We start from the raw sequence: 11537 nt of genomic DNA on the forward strand, positions 1-11537 counted from the left end.
TCCTGGGAGGTCGGAGACGGTCGGTCGGCTGGTTTAGCATTCAAATTAGTCGCCAATGTGCCGTCCGCGCCGGTGGACAATGGCTGGGCTGGGGTGGGTCCGGGAGTCTCCGGTTACACGGCTGACAGCGAACACGGCTCGGCGACAGCAGCTCACGGGGACCGGGTCAGCAGCGCTAGCAATAGGGTCACCAGGCGCTCACCAGCTGGGTCACCGATAAGGTCATCAACAGGGCTACCATTCACCGGTCGGTCGCGAAGTCATAGATCACCAGCCGGTTATCAGCAGCGTCATTTGTCATTTGTCATTAGCAGTATCACCATTCACCAACAGGACTGTAGAAAAGAATGGACGGTAAGGAGAATGCGGAGCAAAAGTGATTACCTGATCAATGATCATTGATCAATGGTCATTGCCTATGAAGTGCAATTTAGCGTCGTGCATATTGATGTTGGATAGTAGCATGTTCTGTCACGGTATAGTACGGGAGGCATGCCGCATGAATGCTTGAGCTCCATGGCAGTGACATCGTCACATCGGCACTGCTTCCCATCTCAGTCGCCAACACCCGCAACCCTTCAAGAATGTCAATACTCCACCACAGTAACCAGTAACCCATCCCTCCCGCGACCCTCGGTGCCCTGTCCCCGGGCCGAGCCGACAAAACACGGCCGGTCGGGTCGACAGAGCTACCCACCGATGACGGATCGCGCCCGGTGAAGTACCCAATGTCATCGTCACATACCGAGCCTGGCAAGCCGGGCGGCGCTCTAGTTCCGCCGACCGCCGCCTGGTGGCAGCACCAGACAAGGAGGGACGGAGCCGTGAGCTCAGCGGATGGGGTCTCGGCTTCGCGGAGATTCAGAGGACATTTTTTAGATCCGGAGTAAATGAGGCAGCACGACTTTGAAGATGCACCAGGTTTTGGATTGCCTCAATTACACGCCATTCGCTGAGGTGGTGAGCATCAGAGCTGAATTGCATTGTCCACGGAATTGCGCTCGAATGTTTGTAGCGTGATGCAATTAAGCAACCGTGCTGATTATTTGACTGTGCAGCTGCTGTTGGTGACTTGATAATTATATGAACATTTGTCTTGCAAAGCGCATTCCCTTTCTACATAGTCAAATTTGTAAAGGGATTTGACGTCTGCACCCAAGCCGAGACGGAATAGATGCTAAATTTATCTAAAACAGACCGTAAATATCTCTATATAGCTTTGATTGCGCTAATTGCATGTTGCACAGTCCCTAAATAAGAAGATAAGAGACTCTAAATATCACATTTTCACATTTATTTGACGGTGAGTTTATGGAACGTCTTCAAATTCTAGACCCACACTTGGCTGTGACTTTATGTTGTTGGCACGTCTCCGGCGGCGCGTCAGCTCTGATGTGCCGAGGATGGTTTCACTGGGAGTTGTTGACACTGATTTCATCTCCTCAGGGTTTATATGACACCGACTACGCGCTGCCGCTCTAGATGAGGACTCATAAATTTATTAACATCAAGTAATTCAAGTTAACTGTGTGAAAACAGTAATATTGTGTGCAATGTGTAAAAATATAGCCGTGAAATGTGGTGGCTGTTCGCCTGTGACTTATTTCTTAATAGCTCTTGACCAGGTACATTTTGTGTGTCGTTGCTAATAATTGCTATGCACATTAATAATAATTGATATGCACATGCGTTAGGTGACTCGACTTTTGTGACAGCAATCGTACGTTTACAATAATCGAGCGTCATGTCACTAGTGCAGTCATATACGATTCAATGCAACATGCAATTTTGTCTGTCATGCGACAACAGTCTTCGCCTTACATGACTGCAGAATCGTGCGTTATAGGACTGCAGTCCCCTCCGTCAGTGTGACTGCAGTCAACTGCCTCGTGCGACAGTGCAATAGTGCGCTATGTTTTCCCATCCCTCCGTCAGCACGCTCGGCCACTCGGCTGCCATCGCGTGGATTTTTATACTTCATAACGCCAACAGCGTAGGGGACCTTTCTATTCATCAGCGAGCTGCCATTAACACTTCGGCAGGTCCGCTCAAACCGCTCATTGAACTCTGCCAATGCGCATGCACAGCTCAGCATTGGCCGAGAACACGCAGGGGTGGCGGCGCCGACCCCAAGCTGACCCGAGCCAGCGCCCGGGGCGGTGGAGGGGGGGGGGGGGCAGGAGCAAACACGCACCTCCCGGGAAAAGGAAAAGGTGTGAAGCAGCGAGTCAGTGCTCTGTGACGGTACCTACTCGGGCGGTCAGGTCACGTCAAAGGTATCTGCAAAACGTCAAAAATAAGTGAACGGTAACGTGGTAAGGCAGACTAACCCCGCGTTCGATGTCTCTCGGACGTCGAAGATTCTACGCCGTCCGGCCAATCACGTTCCATAGCTGCAGCCGAACCCCCCGCTGATCTTGAACGGGATTGGCCGGACGGCGTAGAATCTTCGTCGTCCGAAAGACATCGAACGCGGGGTAAAATATCCGAAATCATATTTATTCCAACTATAATAGCAAGACAAAAACCCCAAAGCATAAACACACAGATTGATAACATCTTATAAAAGCAATGGAAGATGTTTCAAATTGTGAGTTAGTTACATTCAGCGTCTATCGGAGCAACAGTCTATCGTTGTTTCAAATCCATTGCGTGTATTCATCATTTAAAGTTAAAAAATGAAAGCAAAAACAAAAATTACCATGTTTACTACTGCATCTTATTGGTTTCGTCATGAGTCCACCCACCTGGCTCTGACCGGCTCAAGGACTAATGAGATTCCGGCACGCATCAGCGACTTCAACACGCCGCAGCCTCTGTTCGAAACAATAGCCGCAGTGCGGTCCACAACGACAAAACCCCTACAATCCTCCGCATTAGCGACAGGGAGGCCGGCCCTCCGCGGCACGCGTCCAAATTCCAAAACATCACTTCTCGACCAGCGAATCTTCTTACAGGCGTGTGTCGCGGTGGGACAAAGACACTCTGTCTGAGGACCGGCGGATTACCGCTCATCTCAGACCGCCTGTCCTAGGCTCCCTGCGGCCGGCCCGTGCCTCTATTGTTTGGCAATGTTCAAGACAAACACAGCAAACCATGAGCGACTCCCACCGGTCCCCCGGTCCTCGGCGCACGCACCCCGAGCGTTACGCGTGAGCTTTTTGTGTCCGTCACCCCGGTCCCCTTTGAGAGCTGAAGGGCAGCAGGGCCCGCTTTTTTCGACCGTCTGCCATGGGTAATCCATCTCACAAACGGCATGCGCACGCGCCGCTTTTGCCGACAACACAGCCGTCCGAGCGGCCTCAATGCGCCAAATTAGTCCAATTATGGATATTTTTGGCGGCACAGCGACCGGTGCGGTGTTTTGGCGCGCACGCACGTGCCGCCCGAGCAGCTGGCGCCACCCTACGCACATTGTGCGCGCCCCGCTAAAATACGGCGCGCCGCCGCCGGCCGGCCGTGAATAATGATTTTTCTCTGCGGCGCGGCGGCGTATCTGGCGCGGGCTGCTTCAGCTGGCTCTTGTGACGCTCTCGATGGGACACAACAACAGCCGCTGGTATCGGTCGTTGATCGTCACCGCGAGGACCGTCAGCCAGCAGGACCGGCACCCCGCACGGGAGGGAGAGGGCTGGACGGGCCGCCATCCCGCTGATCGGGTCACGTTGCAGGAACACAAAGCACGCCCCCGCACCGATACGATCGCGCCGCGTACACAAAACTCCCGATCGGCAGCCGATATAGATCAGTCACGGCGCCCTGCGGTCGGGGAGGACCCGAGCTGCAGAGGACAAGCAGGAGCGCGTCCCCGGCGCCCTCCTCTTCCCGTCTCCGAATGAGCTACCTTTCGTCTCCAGCCCTTTTCTGGCCGTTCTCTCTTCGTATTCAGCACTTATCTACCCATCTTCCACCCATCTTCTCAGCTCCTTTTGTATAAAGCCTACCTCGCGTCCTCTTCCCGTCCTCAGCCATCCTCCTGTCCTCATCTCCGTCCGTCCTCCCCATGTCCTCCTCCACCCACCGTCCCGCGTCGGCGGCAGGTGTGCCCAGTCCAGCTGCCGATTCAGCCCCGAAAAAACGCCCCCTGTTCCATATCTGCCGCCAGATTGGAGGTGTCACGAAACCGGTGGACCGTGGACGCCCTCGCACTGCGCACAGTGACCCAGATTGTGACCTTTAACCTCGCGTGACGCCTGACACGCGCCATGTGCGGGGTGCCGCCGCGCACGCGCACTCTGTCGATAGCTGGCTCGTTAAGTGGTGGCCGTTTTCAGAGTGACTTCCTGTTGATATCGGCCTGGTCAGCCGGACCGGAAACGGTCACTGATGTCGACCCGCAAGAGGATGATGTTATGAGGTCGAATATGGGGCTTCAGACAGCCGCGATCAGCGCAATACGCGGAACAATCGGTGAATTCACGCAAAGCGCACGCCGAGTTCGGCTTCATACGGCGTCCGGAGAATGGTAACTGCCAGACCTGTCAGTTGTGAGATGATGCAGCTGCTCTGAAAATCAGTGCCTGATAAATGCCGGTAAGTATAGCAAATCGTGAGGCTACACATCGTGCACCTTCTTGACATTGTTGGTATAACACGGTTCACTTCTGAGGATCGTGTGACTTCGACCAAAGATGCCATACAAATCACTTCACTTTTCATGCTGAATCTCCATATCCTTAAGGGACTTCAGCGTATCACCTAAGTCCACAACCCATTCATTTTACAAGTGTTGCAGCCAGCAACTTCCAATTTCCTCACTGGGCTTGAACACTCATAAGCAGTGGACACGCCATCACAAATGCATTGTTGAGATGACAGCTTCCTGAACTATAGGGGCGCTGCCTTGTCAAGACGGTGACAATTTGTAGCCGTAGGGTCGCTGGTGTCAGCCTTGGCTCCAGGTGAATCAAAACCTATCGTCATGAAACTGCTCTAGGCTGGTCCCTTGAGGCTTGCATTGGGGCTGAGGACAAAGTTTTTGGCCTAAATATAGATGATCCCGCATCTATTGTACGCATTGTCTGTCATTGTCTTCGTTCTGACAAATATGCCTCGGAGTATCTGTATATAACTGTTATATTCGTTTTACTTGTCACAATTTCACTCTGCCTTAACCATGACAGGATGCAATAAGCGATAACTCTCTCCAGCGTCAACTTTCATTTATTCGTAGCTCATGTCCTGTCTAGCAGTCGAAAGAGACCAACCATACGTGCAGGCCGCCGAGCCTTGCACCCCGCACGGCCAAATGCTGGCACCCAAAGCCGTTAACTTTTTACAGCGGAATTGTGGTTCACGGGGCAGATTTACGAGAATGCTTCTGGGAATGTTGAGGCCATAATTATTGTCCAAGAAAACAGTCTTCTGTCTTGGCTGCGTGCGGTAGCGGAAAGGGTGATGATTGACTAAATGGTGGTGGTTTAACAACAATTGAAGGTCACGGCAATATTCGCAGTTTGTTACTTCCAAAAGTCGTTCAGTTGTGAATTTAGCCAAAAAAGAAGCAAGGCGAAAATAGTATCACCTATCGGTATTCATAAACTTAGCAGTTAGCGGTTCAGCAGTCGTGGCTGATAGTTATGTGGGCACTTGACATTCAGTAATAGTTACATGCTCTTGAGCTTACAACTTGCATGGCAGTGTGTCTTTCTGTCTGTCGCAACAATTATCTGTCTGTTTCCAATCGTGTTTTACATCTGTATGATTTTTTGCTCTCGTAAAACGTTTAATTTTATTCCAGGATGCCGCTATGATAAATAACGTTCAAGATGTTTTGTCTTTTCGTCACTACATCTCGCCGCCTGTCATCCCGAGGAGGGTACGTATGTGTCTAGGCATGAGTCGTCCCGCAGCCTGTCCCAACCCCACCAGACCCTGAGCTGACGCTAACGAGCGACGTCTGGCACCCCTGACCTTCCCTCGTATGTACCTCACGCACCAGCGCCGCGGTGCGGCGAGACGGGCGCTGCGCCACATACGTCGTACAAGCGCGGCGCGGCGTGGCCGACGCGACGCTGACGGCGCGGGGAGTCTGCCCGGAGACAGGGTACGGTTGGGGAAGGGTTGGGGAGGGGTCGAGGGGAGGGGAGGGGTCGAGTAGAGTCACCTGCCCACCCTGGGCCGCACCGCAGCAACATTGCTGAAGCAGTTTGCAAACGGCGGCATCTGCCATCTGCCGCGCACGTTATAAACAGCGACCGTTCGGTGGCCGGCTGCGCGGGTGCAGCCCCGGGGAAGTCGGCCGAGCACGGTCATAATTTGCCGACCCCGTGTGAGGATGACGGTGGGGTGGGCGGTGGGGTAAGGTTCGAGCAGGTCACGTTGTCGTTGGTAAAGATTCTTGCTAGGGTTCTTTCGAGCGTCAGCCGTCAGCGTGTCCTCTACTGAGAGAACTCTCAACTCCCCGAATTGACCGGGCTCACCGGAAAACTCAGAGTTTGCTGAGGAGCTTACAGAAGGAACGAAAGAAACAAGAAACAACCCCTCGAGTTTTACCTCTGGAAAAAAAAATCACCGGTCGACCGCCAGCAAACACGCTATCCGTGATTGTGGGAGCACGCCGCGAGAAATAGCGGAAGCGTGTCGAAATAGCAACAATTGCGGCTGCCAACCTGTGAATAAATGAAAACACGGCAGGCAGTGTACAGCCAGCGGCAAGGTTACTGAAATACGCATGATAATGCAGGATTACCACCGAGGTAAAGTATAGAGAGCGTAGTCGGTCGAGCCGACAGACTGGCAATAACAAAAAAGTTATTGGGCTAAGGATAGTATGCAGCTTAAAGATATACATAACTTTGATCACATTTTTATACTTCTCGCAAAGAAATGGTTTGTTGTCTTGTGAAGTAAAACAATGATGGTAAAGTGTCGGGCCACAAACATTGCCTGAGGTTAGAGGTATAGCTTTTTGCTTTGTGGTAAAAAGTAGAAGGGCAATAGCTAGTGCCTATATTACCGATTGCCATGAATGCTACTCGGTTGATGACGGAAGAAACATACATGCGTTTGTGTAGGTTTTACACATTTGACTACCAAAATGACATATCTTCCGAGCCTCCAGAGAAACGGAGACAAATTAGCATCATAACCGCAGGCTGCCTGCCGTTCAGCACCTGTCCATTGCACAACGATCAAGACAACCGGAGAAAATTGCTTTAAACGCGTGCCCGGCCATAAAGCCAAGTTATGCAATTTAACCCTGATTTAAATGGACCCATCTATCAAGGAGGACATCACCTCGGATCCTGAATGGATTTCGACTCACACACCGTCCCCTGAATGCTCATTACTGCGGCATTGTAATTGCTGTGCAAACGAACCTGCGTCGGGTGCTGGATTCAGTGGTGGCATTAGAACGGGAATAATTAAAACTCCAGAAGGGCCATTGCATTTGGGTGACTGATGTTGCAGTACCCAAATGATATGACAGATGCCAGTTACCAGTACCTATATAAGCAAGCGCCACAGCAAAATGTCGGGTGAAACATGTTACAAATGTAAAAAGGCATAAAATGAGTTGAGCTGTCGTCCCAATCTATAAACCATCTCACAGGGAATGTTACTTTTTCTTGCTCTCAATCCACATTAAAGCCGCTCTCTAGATATACCCCAAATGTGAGCGTTTTCATGTTCATACTTTGGGCTTAAGGTTTTAATTTACCCCTTTGGATATTCGCCACATTGGGTTCCGGGTCATCGGGTCTCGCCTTTGCCAGCATAGGTATACCCCCTTCTCCACATGCACAGCCCCTCCCCCGCAATCCCCAATACCCACCCCCGCGCACCGATATACCCAGCCCCGCCCCCCGCACGCGTCGCTCGCCGCCAGCCGTCAGTAGCGGCGCACTGCGGCTATCGTGGCGCAGCACACGGCGGCTAACGTGGCGCAGTCACGCGAGTCGCCGTCGGCCGCCGATTTACCACCGCCGGTAAACAATGCACGCCGACAATACCTACCATCCATCAGCGCCACTGGTCGCCGCCGAGAGTTGCCGGCCGCGCCACTGCACGCCGCAGGAGCGCCGCGCCAGCCACGGCGTCGGGCGAGGCGGCGCTCCGGTCATGAGGTCGATATAGAGCTAGGGAGGGGCTGTGCTTACCTAAGGGGAGGGGTCACCGCCCGCGCCCCCGGGGAAGAGGGATGGGGTCGGAACAGGGACCTCGAGGACCTCAGCCGTGATTGGTAGATGGTGAAGAGGACAATCGAGGAGCACTCGATGAGAACAAGCTGGGGTGCCAGGGACAAGGCTCTGTATTTGTCCCCACACCACAGTGGCGACTGTCCTACCGAAGTGTAGCGCTCAGCCTGATCGTCACGCACAGGTCACAGACTACAGAGCGCGGTCGGTGGCCGCGCAGTGTCACGATGGCTCTCCGTGACGCCCGCAGCCGTGACGCGCCCCGTGCTCGGTCGTGTGCCGACCATAGTCGTGGTCACGATACATGTCCGCCGGCAATCTCAACGACCATGTAAATGTAATGGGTCGAGCGCGGCCGACAGCCAAGTATCCATGAAATTCTGCAGAGACGTACGGTCGGCGGCACGCCACTCGGTCGTGAATCACTCGCCCTGTGTTTCAGTCCGGTCGACGTGTACAACGTATGCAAATTAATGCTCATTAGGGCCGGCCGGTAGCGCACGGCGATGGATTTTCGGGAGTAAGTGCGCACTAGTGGGCGGTGCAAGAGCCAAAATGAAGTCGCGAACGGCAAGCAACACCTTTCGCTGAAATGCGAGCTCGGCCGCACAAACATGCGATTCGCTTTATGTTTGCCCAGCGCCGCCGGACTGCTTGATTGCGTGCTTCCAGCCGGCCGGTAATTTGGCTATGGTGTGAGCAATGAGCAGTAGGACAGCCAAGGTGACCTTTACTACAGCACGGCATAATGAGTCCACGGCGCTTTGTCCAATAAGTGGGTCACGTAAACGTGGATGGGCGATGGTATCGGATGTGTTTATTCATACCTATGCCTCTGCACTAAGTCATGGAATTTCTATTTGACCATCACCCAAAAATATGCATGATAACGTCCGCAAACATCTACCGCTATAAATTTCGTAATTGATTTTCTTTTATTATTGATGAAGCAAACGTATGAAATGAGACAAAAAAATGGGCAGTTTCTGTAGGCACAAAACAAAATTCCTCCGGTCTGAGGAACGGCTTGATAATTTGAAGGCAAATGAATAAACCGGAACCGCTTGCAGTTTATTTAGATGGGCCAGGCTTGGCATTGCTCTCCGAAATGGTAAAAAATAAACATTCAGGCTGGGTCTCTTCACTGGTCCCCCGGTTGAGCTGATAGGAGGTTAAGTCTGTATGCGGGCGGCAAGCTTTGACCGCGAACGATTCCAGCGCTGAGCGACGAGCGTGGCGCAGCACTGCTGAATGGCGGCAAACGCAGCGCAAACGCGTGTCGAATGAACTACGGCGTCTGATTGAGGCGGCAGACTGCTACCATTGGCGGCGGCGGCGCAAAAACGTGCACAGCGCCGCCGGTTCTGAAAAATAGCTGCCGTGCGGGACGACGGGCGCGGCCGTAACTCGGCGAGATCCGTTCATAATTCGACGCTGCCAGACGCTCGTTAGTGAGGGGAGGTGTGCTCGTGAGTCCAGAGACGCACCACAAGTCGGGGTGGTCTTCAATCCCAGACATCTCCATCACCGTTTGTGCGGCCGTGGCCCGTGCGTACACGACCAGTTTTTCTGACGGCGTTTGCGTTATGTGCTGCCCGTTTGAGGCAGAAGCAGAGCATGGTTCAACGATTATGGCTCCGGTGTGAGCTATTGAACAGGGCGGCGGCAGGACCAGACGGACAGACAGACCGCGTCTGGTCAGTAATGGCAGGGTCCCGTCCCGCGGGCGCCGGGCAGGAAGCCGTATTTCGGCGCCCTGCCGAAAAGTCGATAGCTCAATTCTACCGGGGTCTGCCGCTATATGCTAATGACAGCCTCACCCCTCCGCGGGCTCGACGAGCCCTCCACGAGCCATAGATTTCAATACCGGCTGTCCAAACTTCTGGAACAGGCTCCGATCGACCAAAAGCGACCTGGGCTGGCAACCATCTAGTGCACAGACAATCACTTATGATGCTCGCTTGTGGCCTGGTGGAATTACAGCATGTTGATACGACCACGTTGCTCCGTGACAGAAACGCTTGTCGGTCAGAACTCCAAGCAATTACCGTCAATCATAAGCGCTTTATCATTAATTCAGTGTTATTTTCATTGCCAATGTCGTTTCATTAGTGGTATTGATTCGGTCACGGTGGTTGCAGCCGGCGGTATTAGGGCGCAGTGGCCGGCCGAAAACGACACGTCACAAATCAGGGGAGCGGGGTCGTTACGGCACGCGCGGCGGAAGGGGGCTCGCCTTTCCCGCGTACCGGGCTGTGTCGCATTGTCGCAGTCGTCACGGCCTGTCGCGCTCATGTCAGTAGTAACGGAACGTGACGAGCCGACTCACTGTGTTTTGTTTATCGGGCTTGTTCGGTCTGACGCGTGCAAGACAGTTGCCAATGACGACTGGTAATCCGAGACTCTGGAACGCTCCCCTCCTGATAACTAAGCGATGACAGACGGGAAGTTTTTCTGATATACCACATGTCCATCCAGCGAGTCTTCTGTCTCGTCAGACGCGTCTCGTCCAGTCGGATTAGTCGCGTGCATACGGCAGCTGCAATGTCCAGCGGCAGCCTGCAATCTATCTCAATTGTGCGCGTCCGCGCGGAGGTCGGCTGGCGGCCGTCGGATGATTTACAGCGCAAAAACAGCGCACCGCACTCCACCAATCGGCATTCCCGTCGTGCGAGCGCGCCGTCGCCGTCAGCGATATCGCACTCATCATCGCCTGCGACGGGGCCGACTGTCATCGAGTCGTCATCGCCGTCACTGCGCCGTCACCGCCGTCATTCGAGGACATCCGTCATCCGGGCGGGAGACGAGGCAGCAGCCTTGATCACGGCAGACAGTCTCCGGTTTCTGTGTCAGCGGCAGTCGGTCACATTGAAGCGGGATGCAAAAACGGCAGGGGGATGGCGCGATCCGCTCACGCAGCTGAAAATCACCCTGCGCTGGACCACGGTGAACAGCACGGCTATCCGACCAGTCCCGCACCGGTGGTCATCCAAAAACGTGAGAAAAGTTTGGGACGTGCGGCCAAAAAGCTCGTCTTCGACAGACGTGCCTCTGGCTGGAAGCCTCGCCTGCCATCTCTAGCAGCGCGGCGGTGTCGCAAGCATCTGTCGTCAGTCGTGTTTTCGGCCGGTGATATAGTTAATGAGCTGCTTAGCCGACAGCTGAATGCCATTATGCCTTCTGTAAAGGAAGTATGACACGTATGGCTTGCATACCCCTTTAGTCTCGTCTTGTGCACCTTGCACGCCTAATTATCATTCAAAGTGCATTCGGCTGCAACGATTGTCGCTGTAATGTACAGATTATCCGGTGACATACCGCGAAGCTGACGAGTACAAAAAGTCTACCGGAGATGGCAGATGGAAGGTGAAAGCGATAAGGGGTCTCAATTTCTCA

The sequence above is a fragment of the Amphibalanus amphitrite genome, unplaced genomic scaffold (assembly GCF_019059575.1).
Source record: "Amphibalanus amphitrite isolate SeventyFive unplaced genomic scaffold, NRLGWU_Aamphi_draft 001824F_arrow, whole genome shotgun sequence".
Taxonomy (NCBI): Eukaryota; Metazoa; Arthropoda; class Thecostraca; order Balanomorpha; family Balanidae; genus Amphibalanus; species Amphibalanus amphitrite.